The sequence below is a fragment of the Canis lupus genome, chromosome 26 (assembly GCF_048164855.1).
Source record: "Canis lupus baileyi chromosome 26, mCanLup2.hap1, whole genome shotgun sequence".
Taxonomy (NCBI): domain Eukaryota; kingdom Metazoa; phylum Chordata; class Mammalia; order Carnivora; family Canidae; genus Canis; species Canis lupus.
The window spans coordinates 48,468,177-48,486,685 of NC_132863.1; the positions used below are offsets into that span (position 1 = coordinate 48,468,177).

At 68.2% G+C, this 18,509-nt stretch overlaps 1 long non-coding RNA gene across 1 annotated transcript; it reads left to right on the forward strand.

The window, feature by feature from the left end:
• The first annotated feature begins 8,888 nt into the window (after positions 1-8,888).
• Positions 8,889-17,770, forward strand: LOC140618759 (uncharacterized). Its single transcript, XR_012018834.1, has 2 exons — positions 8,889-15,317; positions 17,430-17,770. It is a non-coding gene; the product is annotated as an uncharacterized lncRNA (long non-coding RNA).
• Positions 17,771-18,509: the final 739 nt, after the last annotated feature.

Sequence of the window (18,509 nt, forward strand, 5' to 3'; positions counted from 1 at the left end):
CTGAGGGAGCGGGGAGCTGGGACGCTGACACGTCCCTAGTGCGCTCGGGGGACTCGCGGGTCCCTGTCCGGCCCGGCTCGCTCCGAGGCTGCCCGGTGTCCGGTCGGTCTCCTGCGCACGAGCCCGAGAGCCAGTGGCCGCGCTCCCGCGTGGCGGTGCGCTCGGGGCCCGGGCCGGATCCGGTTCCACCGGCCGCCCCGCTCCGTGTCCCTGGGCTCCAACCGGGTGGACGAGGGCCGCCCCATGCCCAAGTGCAGCCGCAGCCCCACGGCTTCCTGTTTCCGACCAAGCAGGGCAACCTGGGCGATCCCAGCGTGGAGGGAGGTGGGGGCGGCGAGGGGGCGTGGTCGGGCCTCTAGGCTGCGCCACCTGAATACCTGGATGCACTCCCCGGCGCCAGCCCTGGGGCGGGCTCCTTGCCGCCGGCCTAGGTGGGACTAGTCGCCCCTGCTGGTGGCTGTGGAGCCGGGCCCAGAGGAGCTTCCAGGAACCGGCAATGTGCGATGGGTGGGAGGCCCCCCGAGGTCATGGAGGTGCCCCCGGGCGCTCCCTGGGTGGGCCCGTGGTGGTAGGGCTGTGGCAGCCGGGCCTCTCTGGGGCTTGGCTGACCCATGCCCCAAGCCTCCTCAGGAGGCCCCAAGCTCTCTGAGGGGACTGCACCGTAGATACGGAGGGACCTGCTGGGCTGGGCAGGACAGTGCTGGGCAGCGTGCGAACCAGGCGGCCCTTGGCCAGGGCGCTTGGGGCTGTGAACTGTCTTCCTTTGCAGGAATGGGCTGGGTGGGGGGGAGGCTGTCGCTCTCCCTGCGCTCTCCCTGCCTGCAGCAGGCGGGGATCTGGGTGCATGTCCAGGCACCCAGTGTGAACCTGGCTGGGCTGCCCAGGAAGGGCTGTGCTGGAAGGTGGCGGGAAAGGCCCGGACTCTCCACAAGCCTTGCCAGGGAGTCAGTAGGCAGGGGGGCAGGTGGACTTCCATAGGGCTTCCCCCTTGCCGTTCCCAGCCCCTCCCTCACACCCCCCCAGCACCCCAACTCCTCTGGCTTTCAGAAGCCCCATGCACCTGCCAGGATGGGCTCCTGTGGCCCCTGCTCTCCCCACACCACCCTCTGGGGTGTGAGCCCAGGGGCCCCTCCTTGCCCCACCCCTCTCTAGACCTGGCCAGTGGATCTTTCTCTCTTTCAAAGTGGGTCCCCTAAGGGCAGAGATGTGTCCCTGTGCTACTAGGGTCCTGGACACTGCCAGGGGACCTCTGCGGCGCTAGGGGACCACGAAGTGGGTTGAGCCCGCACTCTTCCTCCTACCCTCAGAGCCCCGTTCACGGAGAAAGTGCGGGTGGGGGGGCGGTGGAAGGAGGCTGCCCCCCCATGCCCCTGGGGGTGAAGGGAGGGGAGGCGAGGGAGACCCCACCCCTATCCCCAAAGACCGGTCCAGAGAAGAAGAGAAGCCCCACCGCAAGCCTGGGATGGGGCAGGGGCCGTGGGGGAGGGCGCGTACTTTGCACCAGGAATAAAGTCCAGTCTGGTCCTTGAGCGCGAATCCCAGCATCAGTGGGCGCCGGGCTTTGTCCTGTGATGTTTCCTCTTGACCCTCCCGCCATCATCCCCGGGGTGTCGATGACGTCAGTATTATTCCCAGGTCCCAGGGAGCTTAGCGAAGGTGCCCAAGGTCACACAGCTAATAATTAAACCAGGTAATTAAAACAAACGCAGGAGGCAAACGGTCCCGAAGGGAGGCGACCTCGGGGGGCTTCTGCTGTATTCACAAATCTGTAAAATGGACCAGGATTAGGCTTAGGATGGAAAGACTGAGACTCTTCTCCCGGGAGAATGTGTGTGTTGGGGGGGCCGGGGGCCGAGGGGGTGAGGGCGCCGCCGAGCTGCCTCGAGACCCTGGTCTCTCAAAGCCTCCCCGCTGGCTGGACACCACACAGGGCAGCCTGCTGGCGTCGGCGCTGGGCGGCCGCTCGGGGCGTCTGGGGCTGGGGCCCGCTCACCAGCGGGAGTGGGGGCTGCGGTGGGGCCCCCCCAGGCTGGATGCCCTGCAGACCCTCACTCACCAGCCCCGGCGGCCCGCAGGGTGGAGGAGCGTCCGGTGGTCTTCACAGATGTCTCCTACTTGAGCCAAAGAGAAGGCGTCTCAGCCCAAACTGCAAAGCCCAGGTGCCCCCTCCTGCCCAAGCTCCCCTCCCCCCCACAAATGACTTCCTGATACTAAAGGGTCCCGTCACCCTTCTGTGCAGCTGCTCCTCCTCCAGAGGGAGCCGGGTGCCCCGCCCAGGCCAGGACCCGTCCCCCTGCTAGCTCATCCAGCTGCAAGCCAAGCCTCTGCCCATGCTGCTCCCCAACTTACAGGGCCCTTCCTTTGCCGTCTTGTTTACTTGCTGAACTCCTACACATCCCTCAACACCCAGCTTGCAAATCCCTTTCTGTGTGGCTTTCCCTGAGAAGTTGCCCTCTCCAGTCCCTGTGCCTCGTCATGTGTCATGTGTCGTGGTCTTTGGCCGTTTCCTGTTTTGCCTCCTCAGCAGACACGGAGCTTCGAGGGGAGCTTTGGGCAGCAGGTCAGAGCCTGCGAGTGCGAAGCAGTCAGACCTTGGGGCCCCGTTTTGCCATCTCACGGCTGTGTGACCTTGGGTGAATTTTCTCTCTGCACCCCTGCTCGTCTGTAACGGGGGTGATGGTAATGCCTGCCCCTCGCCCTGGCGTCGGGAGGTCCTGCAGCATCGGCCCCAGGAGGGGAGTCCGCGGGCCCCGGGCGAGCGCTGAGGGAAGCCAGGTGAGGGGTGCAGAGTGTGGGGTCCAGCGTGTGCTCCGGGGGCCCTGAGAGCGGGGTGGGGTGGAGTGGGAGTGGCACAGGGAGGAACAGCAGCCCCGGAGGTCAGCTGTGACTGTCCCTGCCCTGCAGACCTGGCCAGAGTGGCTGGGGGGCGCCATCTGACCCCCGCGAGAGGAGAGCTTTGGCCGTTAGCCCCTGGTGACCAGGGAGAGTGACTTCCCAATCCAGGCTGGTGACGCACTGTGTTCGGGGGGGGGGGCCCTGGAGAAAGGGGACCGGGAAGGCCGGGGGATGGGGGCCCGGGGCAGGGGTGGGGCCCCTCACTCCCATTTTTTGTAGATGGGAGGGCGAGGACCCAGGCCTCCAGGGAGAGCTTGCCCGAGGGCCAGGGCGGGGCCGAGGTGGAGACTCTGGGCTCTGTGCTCCTCCAGGAGCGGCCTGCACTGTGGCTGACCCAGGGGGGCCTGGAGCCGGAGAGGAAACCAGCTCACGGCCTCCCTATCACTGATGTAACCTAATCCACTTTCAAAGCCGCTTCCTGACGTCCCTCAGCACTAAAGCCGGGAGGCCAGGTTGCCAGACAGCCAGACCCACTGAGAGGGGTCCTCCGGGGAGGGACTCGAGGCAAGTTTGGTTTTGGGGAGAAGTACCCACCCCCCGAGGGGCCTATCTCCCCACTCGGCGGGACTGCAGCTTGGGCCAGTGCCCTGTCACACTGAGGTATTTATGACCGGCTTCCAGGCCCCGGAGCTCCCCCCGACAGGCGGGCCCGCCGGGGAGGCCCTTTGGGAGCCTCAGTGCAGGAGCAGGGACAGGGGACAGGGGGGACTGAGGACGCACCCAGCTGGCTGTCTGGCAGGGGTCTCTGGTTCCTTCGGGCCTGAGCTCAGGGGGGTGTGCAGGGGTGCGGCTGGCTGGATCTGCAGCCCTCCCGTGTCTCAGGTGTAAATGACTGCAGCACGAGTGACCTCATGCTCGTTGCCTGGAACCAGGCCGGGCCACGGGGATCAACAGCCCGACTCCCAGGCCGGCCCTGGGGATGGACGGCCGCCCCGTCAGGTCTGCCCCAGCCTGACCTTGAACAAAATCGTGCGGTTCCTGGGACCCCTGAGGCTCCGTGTCGCTGACTTGGCCGGAGCAGATGAAAACAAAACCATGTGTTGTCCCTGGAATTGGAGCTTCTGACTGGGGAGCGGTGCCCCCCGCTCTGGGCCCGGAGCAGCCCCGCACCAGGAGGGACGGCACCCCTTGCCGGTCCTTCCCTAGATCATGGTTTTGCCCTAAGCAGGTCGGGGTGCAGGATCCTTGTTTATCAACCCCCACGCCCCAGAGGCTCCCCCCCTGCAAACAGCCCCCTCCGGGTCACTGCCTTATCTGGAGCTGGCAGCGCACACCCAGAGGTAAGTGGCCAAGGGGGTGGGGTCTGGGGAATCCTGTTTGTGAACCCTCACCCCGAAGCCGTCTGGTGGTGCGTGTGTGCTTCCTCCGCTCGCTCTACGCCGGCTGTGGCCCACTGCCCGCTGTCCTTGCCTGGGGGCGGGCATGTCCCCTGCCCGCGCAGCGCTGGGATGAGACGGGCCGAGTGTGACTCACGTTGGTGACACGGACAGCCCTGGCCCGGCAGCACGGACAGGACATGGCACATCCGTTTCTTGGGGAGACTCCTTTGCTCCAGCCTGTGGGTTGTAGATGAGGCTTCCCCGGGACATCAGGTGCCCACATCTGTACACAGGGTCCCGTGTGGACAGCAGGAGCCCTGGTGCCAGCGTCCACGGTCCCTGCACTCTGCGGGCGGCTCAGCGGCCACCTGGAGCTCAGCTGCACCTGCTTTAGGGGAGCTACCACAGTAACCCAGAGGCTCGGAGCGGGGGACAAACCGACCTCGCCAGGGCCGTACAGTGGGAGGTGCCATGGTCAGGGCCTCACTGTGCCCTGCCCTTCGCTCTGGCGACAGTCCCTCTGTCCTGTGCAGAGCGTCACTGAGGCCCAGCGGGGGCGGGGCCCCCATGGCCATCGTCAGAGTCTGTGCGTGGTCTGTGCTCCCGGGTAAGGGCTGCTGCTCAGGGCCTCGGGGATGCGGGGTGCGGGCTCCTGCCCTGGGCTGGGTGCTGACGCCCTCAGTGAAGCCCCAACACAAACATGCTTGCACACACAGGCACACCTACACGTACAAGACATGCGTGTACCGCACAAGCGCAAATCTGCCTGCGTGTTTCCACCTTGGTGGACGGACAGCCTTTCGGGGAAATCCCAGGAGGGAAAGCAGCTCAAACAGTAGGGTGGCTCGGACCACCCCGGCTCCCTGCCTTCCTCCCCCTTGTCCTCTTCCCTTTCCATCCAGACGCGGTCCTTAGCTCCGCACCCATCGAGGGAGGGGGCCAGCGGGACCTTCTCACTACGTGGCTCCAGAGCTTGTGAATGGCAGTGACAAAGGTGCTGGGCACCTGACCTGCCTGCTGCCGGCCTCCTGGGTGGAAGGACCCTCTGGGAGGGGCCGGGTGGCTCCCAGGGCAAAGGGGAGGGGGCCACTCTTCCCCACCGGGGGGATAGAGCATTCCTGGGTGTGACGCTGGGAACGACCCCCAGATCATCACCTCGACCCTGCAGGAGGTCATGCGGGTCTGAGGCCAGTTTCTTCCAGGGAGAGGACGGTGTGTGGGCATCACGGCGGCACAGAGGCCGTGAGGCGGAGGGCCCAGGCCACAGGGCCAAGACGTGGGCACCACCCCCGGGCCCTCCCAAGGGGGCAGCCAGCGCTTCCTGCCCCTTCCCTAGGAAGTGACCGCTTGGGGGCTGGGAGTGGATGCCTGCAGCCCTTGGTCTGGTCCCCTCCTGGTCCCCGTGGGGTAGGGCATCCTGCCACGGACCCGGACCCAGGAAGGAGGTGTTGTGGGGTCGGTGGAGAGGCCTCAGACAGGAAACAGCGGAGGTGGCAGGAGTCAGCAGACGGGAACACGGGCCCCCAGTTACACTCGAGTTTGGGACAAGCAGGAAACAGCGCTTCAGGTTAGGATGTGTCCTGCAGTAGCAGGGCCGGGGTTGTACCAAGGCTGTCCCGGTGTGGAGCCGAAGCTCGTCTCGGACGGGACGGCTTGTGTTTTATCTGGCCACCCAGGCCAAAGCGCGGCCCGGGTAGGGCCGCCACCCAGACGAAAGGGTGCTGGGGCTTCCAGGGGGCCGACGCGGTGGGGATGCAGACGGGGCCCGGCTGGCTGATGCCCCCGCCCTGGGACGAGCTGCTGACTTATTAGGGGGCCAACTGCGGGGGCTGGGGCTGGGGGCCCGCCTGGTCGCCCGCGCTCTAGAGGTGGCAGCCAGGGCACGTCCTTGGGATGGGGACAGGCTCAGTTTGGAGGCAGCTGGGCGGTGGGTGGCGGGCGCTGGTCCTGTGGGGCGGCCGGGGCGGCAGCCAGAGCCGGGGGCTTCCTCTCGGTCTTTCCTTCACGGGCTCTTGCTTTCATCTTCGGGAGGATTTCCTTCCTTTCCGTCCCCTCCTCCCTCCTTCGTCCCTGCTGCTCCCACTCTCCGCCCCGTCCTCCCGAGGGGGCTCCCAGGGAGGTGCTCCCTGGCCCCATCACACGTGCCCCTGGGCTCGGGGTCTCCTGGGCGCCTCTGGACTCCCCCGCCAGGGTCTGCGGCCCTGGGGCAGCCCAGGAGCCCCCTCACCGCCCCGCCCGCCGCGCCGGCAGGACGCCGGGTTTATCGCGTTCGGAGCGTCTGCTCAGTGTAGACTCCAGGTGGTGTCAGCGCCCGCCGCTGCAGCTGGCGGCAGAGGACCCGTGAGACCCCGGCGTGGGAAGACGCTTCGGAGGCAAGGGGATGATCGGAGAGCCGGGACCTCGCACGCCTTTTATTTCTTTTAAATTTTTTGCCCTTTCCATCTTTCCTGCAATGAGCAATAGTACGTAGATAAATAAACGTGAATGCGATGGAAATGGACGACGTGAGGCTGCTCCAGCGGTCATGGGAACCCCGCTTGGGGGAGGGAGTGCGGGGGCTTCGCCTGGGCCTGGCCCCAGCCTCTCAGTTCACAGGAAGAGGGTAACTTTGCTCTTTGCCCGAGCCGGGCAGGGAGGGGCGCCAAGGTGTCCTGGGGTCTCCGTCTGAGCCCGGGGGCGGGGGGGGGGGTGCACTTCCGAGGCCCTGGCCCGTTCTTTCCACAGTCCCCAGGCTCCCGGAGCGAGGCACCAACGGCCAAGCTCCTGCACGGCCCGGGCCCCCGTGCACACACGTGCACCAGCCCGGGCGCCCAGCCCCGCCCGCACAGGCACACACCCCGGTGTACACCGTGTGCAAGGCGCACACAGGCGCCTCGAAGGGGAGGGGATTTCTGCCCTTCTGGTTGGCGACCCACCCGGAGTCCGCCCTGGGTCCTCTGCTCCCTGCGGTTGGGCGTTTCTTAGCCACGGCTGCGCCCAGGGCCGGAGCAGGCAAGGGACCTGCACACTGGCCACTCCCAGGTGGGCACCTGGCTGGGACGCTGACCTCCAGGTTGGCCACCCGGGCCCTTGAGCTCCCTGCCTCGGCGCCGGGCGAGACCCCTGTGCCCACAAGAGGGCTTGTTGCTCTAGGCAGCTCTGGCTTTAGCAGGAGCCTCCTTCCTGGGCTCTGCACTCCCTTGTGACCGGTGGCCTCGGGTAGCACCTCAGCCTGTCCAGGGGCTTCAAGCAGGCTCTGCTGTTCCAGAGACCGCGTGGGCTGCAGGGAGCCGAGCCTCCCCGCTGGGGTCCAGAGCCTCTGGGGAGGGCAGCTGCTGCCTGCCAGCACCCAGGAGGCCTGTGTGTGTGTGGCCATGTTTGGGGGCCGCCGCAGGGCACAGTTGTGAGCTAGCAGCTGGGTGTCCCTGGGAGGGGTGGGCGGTTAGGTCCAGCCCCACTCCTGGACTCTGCGCCGTGGGCCCTGTTCCTGGGAAGGGGGAAGTTGAGTCTCCGGCCGAGGGTCCCAGGCTTGCCCCCTCCTGAAGGCTGGGTCAGTGGATGACCTCCCGGGGGCTGGCCAGTCTGTCCAGGAACGTGGCTGTTCCGTCACTTGCCGGCCGTGTCCCCTTATCAGCTTGTTTGCTTCCCTGACCTGCGGGGGGGTGTGTGTCGTCGGGAGAGGAGCGGAGGCCCCCCTGTCTGAAGGGCCTGGGCTCTGGATGGCAGGATGGAAAGGCTTCTCTCTGCTGCGGAACCGGCCACCCAAGCCGTGCAGCCCGACGGGGCAGTGGCCACCAGTGGCCCCCAGTTCCTGGGGTCCGATGCTGCTGGCCAGGGAGGCGCCCCGTTGTGTTGGGCTGCCCGGCCTCAGCCAACGGCCCCTCAGCTGGGGGAGCAGATGGGCAGGTCGGCCCGCGGCCCCGGGCTCCAGCCCTGACTCTCACCCGTCCCAGGCTGCGCCTGCCTCCGAGGCACCGCCCAGCCCGCGCCAGCCCCATTCCTCATGTGCAAAGAATTTCCCGTGTAGCCGCCGCCGCTGCAGCTGGAACGTCTCTGCAGATGGATCATTCCGAAGAAAAGCAGCGTCTCCGTCTCCCGATGATGCAGACGTGGGCCGGCGTCCCGGGCCCCAGGATCCCCCTGCCCTGGCGTGGCTTCCTCCGGAGAGCAGATAAGGAGCTGCTGGCATCTCGCGGAGAACCCGCCCCCGCTGACGGGGAGGCCAGAGGCCGCTGCAGCGCCTGGGGCAGCTCCCTCCCCGCCTCTTGCCTCCTCTTCCCTCGGGGCCTGCGGAGGAAAGACCCCCCACATCTATGTGGGCACCCTCCTCAGCGCAGGGGTGCAGTGCTGGGAGGGGCGCCTTCCTGGGGGCCGCGGGAGCTGGGCTTGGCCGAGAGGCGCCAACGCATTCTCTCCTGAGTCCTTTGCCAAGTGTGCGCCGGGCCAGGCCTGGGGACACGCTGGTGAGCAAGCGGGCCTGGCTCGCCCTCCTGAGCCTGAGTGTGGGGTAGACGGGGTGTGGGGGGGGGGCGGAACACGGAGGATGCGCAGGCGCTCACGCTGGATGGCTGAGAGGTCCGGGGAGGTCTCACGGAGGCTGGCACCTCCGGGCACAGCCGTGCGCCCTGCACACGGGTCCTTCCTGCCTGAGCATTGAGATCCGGGGCTGCAAACAGGCAGCTGTGCGGGCTCCTGCACCATGTTTTTTTTTTTTTTTTTTTTTTTTTTGCACCATGTTTTTAAAAGGGGGAAAACTTATGTAAAAAATCCAGATTTATTTTGTCTTGGAGGAAAAAACACAGCACACTGTGACAACACTGGGCACGGGCAAGGGTCCTCCCGTAGGACAGGCAGGGGCTCGCCGGTTGCTGTAGACCCCACCACTCCCTACTGTCTGGTCACTTCTCTGCACGGTCCCTTTGTGGCCGACTCCTGGTTCGGACATTGTTTCCTGGAAAGCCCAGACCTGTTTGCAGGAAGGTCGCTCCACCTGGGCCCGGAAGACCGGGCTCTCATTCCTGGCTGGTCGATCTGAGCGGGGCCCTGTACCTCCCGAGCCTCCCTTCTTCGCCTGAGAGAGGGGTGGTGCCTGTGTCGAGGGGAGGCCCCCAGCCAGCACCTCTGCCGGCGAGTCCCACCAGCACCTGCTCACGTGCCATCTGCCTGATGTGTTGCCCCCTCCTGGTGGTGGGGGCGGCGGGAGCTTTGACATCAAGACAGCCCTGCACGTGGCAGGTTTAGGGATGGCCAGGAAGGCCGTCGGACCCCGGCGCTGGGTCCAGCTCGTTTGTGGGAATGGGTTGAGGGTCCCCTCTCTGAGCTGTGAGAGGTTTGGGTGAGTGGAAGATGCTGAGCGGGTTTCTCAAAGCATTCGTGGAAAGGGCTCCGGGTGGAAGGGGCAGCAAGGTGAAATAGAGAGAGGACACTTGGGAGGACCCCCACCCTAACCTTTCACGTGTGGATGAGTGCTGTGGTGGGGGCAGCACGCACACTTCCCACAGGCTGACCAGGGGTCCCTTGCAGGGAGCCTTCCATGGGGCCGACGGTCCCCGAGCTCTGAGCGATGCTGGACTAAGCACTAGGACATGCACGACCCTGCGGGTAGGCGTCAGTCGGGAGCATGCTGTCATGCCCTGCGCTGCGCCACCCGCTGTGAGCAGGGCCTGGCAGGGAAGGGGGCACCCTTACCACTTGTGGGATAAGGAGCAGCCGCACAGGGACTTCCGTGACTCGGGGAGGGGTGGCAGGACTGGGGTGCCTGCCCCCCGGTGACCTTTCTGGGCGGGGCAGGGCGTATCCACAGGCTGCAGGTGGAAGGACGTGCGGGCCTCCCCACTCTGTCCACGGAGCGGCCTCCTTTGAGCTCCTTCTGGCTTTTCCCCACAAAGGCTGTTCACACTTTCCCCACTTACAGGGTCGGTAGGTCGTGCAGCCGGGACGGCCGGCAGCGTTTGCTCCGTTGATTCAGGGAGGTGACTGCCTCTCCAGGTGGAGATAAGCCTGGGAAGCCGGGCTGGTTCTCTGCTGGGGCGGCGCGGGGCACTGGGGCTGGACAGAGTGGGGGAGCCAGGGGCTGTTTGCCCAGCCCCGCCGTGGCCTGTGCGTCTGTTGGTTTTGCCTGACGCCTGATAAGGGTGGCTGCTCTGGCCAGGGCCTTCGTGGGGCCTTATCTGGCCGTGCTTTCCTCTGGCTCAACCGGAGAACCAGTACTGCCCTCCTGCCTCATCCTGGCCCCGTGGGCCCTTGGGGACGGGGTGGAGGGCGGTGGGGGTCGATTCCTCCCCTGGCCCGGGGCCGCGGGGGCGGGCAGCGAGGAGGCCCCTCTGGACGGGGGCCCAGGGCCTGTGTGCGGTGGTCTAGCCCCCGGGTGCCCGCACACCACGGCCTCACTGCTGGGGCCACCCCTGCGGCTCAGGATCCTCATCTCCAGGGTCCTCAGGCTCCAGACTTGGCCCCGGAGCTCTTTGGATTCTGGGAAGAGGTCAGTGTACCGGGATCCACAGGAGAAGCTGACGCAGCCGCTCACGTCAGACAAGAGGCTGAGCCCATGGAGGGGACGAACCAGCTCCAGGGGGCACGCGGAGGTCAGCCGTCTCCAGCCTCCGACCCCCAGCGCCAAACTCTGCCCCCCACACACCTGAGGCCCCGGGTCCTCCGGGGGTCGCGCCAGCCCGGCCCTCCCTCTGTGACCCCAACATTTCAGGTCAACGCTGCAGACCTAGAAGAGGCACAGCACAACCTCTGGCCAACCCGGGATTGCTCGACGGCGCCTCCTCCTGCCCAGGTGGGGGGCATCCTTCTACTGCCCCCTCCCAGCCGTGGCCGGGCCCTGGGCAGCCGGCCCCTGGGGCCACGATGGGGGACTTGGGGGTCACTGGGAGGTGAGCACGGGGCACACCCAGGGCACAGCCAGCACACCCCTCATCGTGTTTGTCTAGGGCAAGTCGGGGCACCCGTGGGCCTTGGCCTCCTCGTCTAAGAGTGGAGGTGAGGAGCCCGAGCTCCCGGGGGGGCCGGAGGCGGAACGAGCTCAGCCAGGCCTGGCCCCTGCTCCTTGCGCTCGTCGTCGTGGTCACCATCACACACCGGGAGCCCGGCGGGCTTAGCTGCCCCCATCGTCCTGGCCACGGCCCGCCGGGAGCTCCCCTGGCCCATCGTCCAGCCGAGGCGGGTCAGGGTCAGCAAGCAGGAGCCGAGAGCCCCCGGGTCAGCCCTCCACGCCTGTCCCCCTCGGGAGTGCATCTGGCCCTCGGAGGACAGAGGGCTTCGAGAGCGCGCCCGGAGGTTCCAGCGCAGCTCCCCGTAGACCCCGCACCCAAGAACGGCCCTCCTGGGGCGGGAAGGTCGTCCTCCTGGGCAGAGCGCCCAGCTTCGGGAGAGGTGCCCACCCGGCCGGCCGGATCCGCCCCACCCACCCCGGTGACCCGTGGGGTGACAGATGTCGCAGCCAGGGCGCCCTCACGGCCGGGACAGGGCTTTGAGATAGGAGTAGAAGTTTGCTGAATGAGGTGAGGGGGAAGGGCCCTCAGGCACAGCGTGGCCGTGGGCCGGGGCCGTGGGAGGAGCCAGCGGAGGTGTTGGACTTGCAGCTGCAGGCGCGGGAGCCTCGCTGGGAGGGTCGCTTGGTGGGGACTCCCTGTGTTCCGGTCAAGGCGCAGCGGTCCCCAGGGGCTCCCTGGGCCTCTCTCTGAATCACAAAAGGAACCCGTGTCCACATTGACCCTCGAGACTAGACTGTGCTCCTGGAAGAAACCCCTGGTCTCGTGACTTCCCCGCGGGCTCCCGAAACCCCAGGGCTCCACGCGCCTGCTGGGCGGGTGGGAGCCAACGTGCCCCCCACGCCGCGGGTGCCGTTTCCCTCCGTCCGTCCACAGGAGCACACGTGTATGTGTTTGTCAGGATCTACCTATCTGAGGGAGAGCGTGGGAGGGTGCGCACGCGTGGCGGGGGAGCGGCGCAGGGGGATCTCCGGCAGACCCCTCGCGGGGGCAGGGCCTGATGCACGGCTCCATCCCACGACCCAGAGATCAGGCCCTGGGTGGAAACGGGGAGTCAGAGGCTCCACCAGCTGAGCCCCCCCGGCACCCCCTGAGCCCCGAGCTTCAACCCCGTCTCCGTGGCTGCTCTGGGACGCGCGAGGCCGGTCGGGCCGGTCCCTGAAGATGGACGCGCGTGTGTCCGGGCCTCTCTCTCGGCCCCACGTCAGCAGGGCTGCGAGGACGGGAGTGTTGACACCCCCGCCCCCCGGCTTGCGGGGACAGCTCGGGCAGGGGTTACTGTCGCGCAGCCTCAGACCCTGGCCGAGGTGCCGAAGGACGCCGTCCCCTCACCAGCCGGGCCCTTCGAGGGAGCCCCGGGCCATCAGGGGGGTCCGACCGACACCTCGGACCTGCTGTCCCTCAGTGCCCCCCGAGTGAGGGAGCTGGACGTCCCTCCGTGTCCTGAGGCGGCCGAGCCCTGGGCCTCCGGGCAGACGCGCTGGCCCCGGGAGGAGGCCGCTCCGGACTTTGAGCCCGCGGCGCCCGGGAGGGTGTTTCCCGGCGGAGACCGCCCTGACCTTGGGCAGCACCCTAACTGCAACGGGGGTGGGCGGGTGGAGGGCTCTCCCAGCCATAAAGCCGGGGTGACAGGCTCAGCGGCCCAGCCGCACCCCACTTCCCCGGCGGCCCAAGCCGAGCAGAGCTGCCGCCCCTCAGGCAGCCCGGGCACACTCGGCCACCGTCGCGCAGGCCCACCCACCCCTGTTTGTCACCACTGGGGAAACTGAGTCCCCGGGTGGGGGGCGGAGTAGCATGGGAACTGACTGGGTCGCAGGGTCCCTTGGTTCTTCGGTCATTGCCCCCCACTTTACGGGGCGGGGCCCCGTGTGGGGCGCCAAGCCCAGGGCCACAGGCATCCAGCCTGCCAGGTGCTTCCGGGGGACGCGGTCTCTGCTCCTGCCAGGGCCCGGGTCCCACCCCGACCCCTGTGCTCCTGGGGGACAAGTCTAGGAACGCGGGCCTGGGAGTGAGAGATGCTCAAACTACACTTCCTTCCTGCTGCACTCTGCCATGGGCCAAGCCGCTCCGTGCCTCGGTTTCCCCATCTGCAAAGAGCGGTCTGTGGTAGCCCCCCTCCCCGGGCTGTTGGGGGGCGGGTGGGTGAGGCCCGTGCCTGCGTGTCTCCCCAGAGAGGGGAGTGTCCTTTGGGACCCGGTGCCGGGGGGGCCAGGAGGGACAGTGTGCACTGCCCGCCCCGCAGAGCCTCCCCAGGGCTGGCCTCTAGGCTCTGAGCAGGGGGCTGGGGCCCGTGGCTTCACAGGCTGGCCTCACCTCTCAGGGTTGTGCATGCGCCCGCCTGCCTGCCCACCTGCCTGCCCACCTGCCCACTTGCCCATTTGCCCACCTGCCCCCTACCTGCCCGTCTGCCCACCTGGCCGCTTGCCCGCCTGCCCACCTACCTGCCCGCCTACCTGCCCACTTGCCTGCTCATCTGCCCACCTGCCCACCTGCCTGCCCACTCACCCACCTAACTGCCAGGCGGCGCCCCCTGCCGGCCACCTCCACCTCTGCTCCACCTTCCAGTGAGGCCACCTGCTCCCGCTTCCTCTTCCTTTTCCTCCCCACCCCTCCTCTGTGTGGCATCCCTGGTCCTCAAGGCTCTCCTCTCCTTTCCTCTTTCTGTCCCCCCCTCCAGGAAGCTCTCCGGGGCTCCCCTCCCCCTCAGCTCCATCCCTGGGCGCCTCTGCTCCCGCCCTGCCCAGGGTCTTGCTGGGGTTCGGGTGGGAGCTGTCCCCCGCGTGGCCGTGACCGCCAGGCTGCAGTTCTGAGCCAGCTCCCTTTCTGGGCCCCTGTGGGCGTCCGGCCGAGAGGGTCCTCCGGGGGCAGCCGCCGTTCCCGGTTCCCGAGGAAGCACAGCTGGGCCGGAGGCTGCAGAGGCCGCGGGGGCCTCATGTCGGGGGCCTCACGCTCGCCAGACCCTGCCATCCTCCCGCTGTGGGCGACTGTTCCTACTTATCATTTCTAGGGGCGACGGGACTAGCCCTGCTCCTGGGATGGCCTTCCTGGGGCCTGGGGGGTGCCGTGGCCTCGCAGGGGACGGAGTGGAGGGGATGCCCCTGTGCCCCATGCGCCCCAAGCGTCCTTGAGGCCCCGCGTCCCCCTGCTCTTCCCTCAGCCCCTGTGCTCCCCATGCCCCCCAGTCCCCATGTCCTCAAGTCTCCCACCCCTGTGCCCCCCATGACCCCCGTGTCCCCTGCACCTCCACGCCCCCACCCCTACGGCTCACAGGACGGGGAAGAACAAACAAACCCACAGAGACGGAACCAGATCACGGCAGATGGTGGAGACCGCCGGGAACAAGCGGACCAGAGGGCAGGGGTTACGTGACCCAAGCCTTCTGGGGGCCTTGCAGGGGGGGGACGACCGTCCAGAGGCAGGACTGGCCATGCGAAGGCCTGGGGTGTCTTAGGCGCAGGAACAGCACGTGCAGAGGCGCCCCTACCCCGGGGCTTCTCCCGGTCCAAGTCCCCCTGCCACCCCGCGGGGCCCGCCGGCTCCACCTGCTGGGGGGCCCAGGTTCAGCCGGTGCCGGGGCTGGGGGCTCCCCAGGAGCCGCTGATGATGCGCTGGGGGGCCCAGCATCCAAGGGGAACCCGTGAGGCCTGCAGGCTGGAGCCGGGAGGGAGCCTGCGGCTGAGGTGCAGGCCCGGGGCTCGGGCGCCTGAAGGAGCAGCTGCGGCGCGGCCTGATGTGAGCCCCGGGCCGCTCCCCCGGGCCCGGAGGGGTCGCCTGGCTCCGCAGACCCCGGGAGCCCCGCCACCCGCCACCCCACCGCCTGCTTCCTGCAGCCCGGCGCTCCCTTTGCCAGCAGGGCCCGTGGGCGAGCGTCCATGTGGGCGGGTCTGGGCCACGGCCTTGCGCGTGATGTGGGTCCCCCCAGCCTGCGCCACCCGCACCCTAAGACCTTGGCGTCAGGACCTGGCTGCGGAGACGGGAAGACAGCGAGGGCCTACCAGGGTGCCTGGGGCACGGTTCAAGAGGCAGGATGCCCCGAGGATGCCACTGCGGGCGCCCCCAACGCAGAGCGCCCCTGCCCGGAACTGAGGAGGCCGCAGAGACGCCGGTGCCCGCCACCCCGCGGCAGGTAAGGGGGGCCTGAGGTCGGGAGGCGCGGGCCTGCGTCCACCTCACAGGCAGGAAGACCGAGGACACCCTGGCGTCCCGGCGGAGGCTACGGCTCCCCCCCTGAGGGAGGCCAGACGGGAGCCTTCCGGGGGAGGGGTGCCCTGCGGGGACCCTGACGCCCACCAACGGGGCCCCGGGCAGGGGGAGATGCTCATGACCCGGCCCGGGAAGGTCGTTATCCCACCCAGCCTCCTCGCCCCTGTCCAGGGAGGGTGGGCTGCCTGGGTCCTGGCGCTGCCCCGCCGCCCCTCACCCTGCCCCCGACCCCGCGGGACGGCCTGCTGACCGGGTCTCCAAGGTCCAGCCCTTGTGCTGAGCAGGACTCGGGTCACTGGGGTGGTTCCTGCACCCGGGAGCCGAGGGACTGGCCTGGGGGCAGCCACCCTGGTCTGGAGGCCCCGCTGTCCCCGTCCCTGGGCTGGGGCGCTGACTGTGACCCGCTCGGCCAGGCGGGGAGACACAGGAGCCGTTCAGGGGGGCTGTGCTCACCGCTGACCCCGCGACCCTGCCCCTGCCCTGGCCGCTGTCCCCTTCCCCGGGTGGCCCCAGCTGTCCATCTGGTCCCTGGGTGGAGGGCGGGCGGCGGGCACCCCCTGGTGGCCGCGCGGGGCAGGGCGTCTCGGGGAGTCCGTCCGGGGCGCTGGGACTCTGTGGGCAGGCCGAGGGGGACCTCGGGGCAGAACTGCACTCGCAGGGGCAGCTTCTCCTACGGGTGCGCTCGGGGGGGCCGTGGCTGGGATGCTCGTTTCTGGCGCCCGGTTCCATCCCGGCAAAGCCACAGCGCACTGAAGAGGGGGCACCGCGGGGGGACAGCCTGGGCCTGGGCGCCCCCCACCTGCCTCGGCCCCTGGGGGCTCTGCCCTCCTGCCGTCTACTGCTGTCCGGGGTGCTGGTGGGGGCTGACCCCAGTGCGGGAGCACCCGGGTTTCTCTGTGTCCCCCCCCAGCTCAGCACCCGGTTCCCCAGGGCCACACAGACTCCTCCTGGGCTCTTGTGGGGACCTCCTCCGTGTCCCGCCCTGAGCCTGGGGTGGGCCTGGCTTCCCCGAGGTGGGGCCGTGCTCCCCTGCCTTGGCACCTGCTGCCCCCACCCCCGAGGCGGGGAGGCTGAGGAACCCGGCCCCCCACACAGAATGGTCACCCAGAATGACCTTCATGAAGACCGAAAGCATTGTTTGGTGTTTTGATCTGAAATGACTGCGGCAGGAAGAGGCGGGGACCCCCTTCCCTCCCCTGCCCTCCCTCCCCCCTCCCCTGCCCTCCCTCCTCCCTCCCTCCCTCTCCTGCCCTCCCTCTCCCTCCCTCCCTCCTTCCCTTCTCCCCTCCCCCCTCCCCTCATGGACCCCTCCTCTCCCCAATATCCACTGGGGTGGTCTGAGAGCTGCCCCAGCCCCTGCCCAGTCCCTGCTCTGGGGCAGTGTCTGCGGGGGGCGGACCTGGGTGAGGGGTGCTGCTAGGGCCCAGTGGGGGTCCGGGACCCGCAGAGCAGGGGGCGGGGGAGAAGGGGGGGTGGGTCTCCCCACAGCCCTGTGTCCGCTCAAAGTGGGACGGGGACCTTCCTCAGAGCCCTGACACCCAGGACACGGCCAAGGTCAGGCGGTTGGGGCGGGGCCAGAATCTGCTCCTTCAGGCTGTGAGTGTGGACGCAGCCTGCTGTGAGGCCCCCCGGACCCCGGCCACGCCAGTTCACGGGGATTACACGAGCGGGCGTGGACGGGCCCCCGAGAATCAGGGAGATCCGCCCGCAGGCCAGAGCGACCCCCATCCTTGGAGACACGGCCAGGGGGGCCGCTCCTGGGGGGCAGTGACCGCAGGCCCCGGGCTAGAAACGGGGGAGGAGGCACAGGGCCCAGGTGCCCCCACCCAGGAAGCGACGGCTGGCCTGCCACGGCGCTTCTCCGGGAGCCAGGGGGCAGCTGCGCGGTGTCCACGCCCATGGGGGGGCCGGGCCGGGGCTCCGGGTCCCGCGGGGCGTCGGGCTGCATGCCACCCTCCGGTGTGCCAGTTCAGGGAGGGGATGCCCGGGTCTGGCCGGCCGTGTTGGTGGCAGACGGTGCCGGTCTCTCTCGCAGCGTGATGAGACCCGCTTAGGGGTGTGGAGGAGCGTCTGGCCGCGTCTGGGCCTTGTGAGCGCGCCCGGCCGAAGCCAGAGGCAGAGAGATGGAAAACGAACCGCACACTAATTGACGGTGAGCAATGCACTCGCCGAGTGAAAATGTGTGGGTTTAAGAGAAAAACGTTCAGGGGGCAGGAGAGGCGGCGCGCCCGGCCGCGGGGCCTCGGAGGCCATGTCCTGCCCTGGAGTGGCCGCCGGCCCACCCGCCTCCGAGGCCGGGGCAGAGGTTTGTCAAGTGTCCCCACTTTACAAAGACTTTCTTGGGAAAAATAAAGTAATTCCACGATCGCAGAGAAACACGATTTGAGAGGGTTTTATGCCAAAAGAACCCACTGTCTTATTCAAGCCAACGCCTCCCGGGGGTGGCAGGAGCTCTGCAGCAGGTCAAGGTAAGGGTCAGGTCACAGTGTCCCCCCACAGAGATCATCCAGGTCTGCTGCTGACCCACGCGCCCGCCTGCCGCCGTGGACTCTCTCGCAGGGCTGGCGTGTGCTGTGGGACTTTGCCACCAGGGGGTGCCCCGAGGTCGGGTGTTGCACGGGCGCAGGCGGGCGGGAAGGTGTGTGAGCGTGAGCGTGCGTGTGCGCCCGTGGGTCTTGCCCGTGCGTGTCTGCAGGATGGTCTCCCTGCATGGGCGAGCGCACGTGTGAGCATCTGTGCAACAACGCGTGTGCACGAGTGAGCGTGTCTGCGCTGTGGTGGGTGGGGACCCACGACTCCCACGCACCCCGGGAACCCCGCTGGCCCAGCAGCTGGCAGGTTACACAGTGTGTGGGTGTCGTCCGCTGGGAAGCAGGGATCCCCCCCGGGCCCCCACGTCTGGATGGGAATGGCCTTGAGCAGTGAAGGGAGCTGCCCACATGTCTGCCGTGGGCCCCAGGACTGGAATCTTCTCTCCGACTCTGTGGGCGCCCAGCGCCATTCGGATGCCCCCCAGGGGTTTGTGAACCGCCAGGAGGTGGGCTGCACGGCAGCGGGGCCGGGGACTGGGCACCACCCGTGGGCTCTGGGGGCAGCGGTGTCCGCCCTGCGAGGC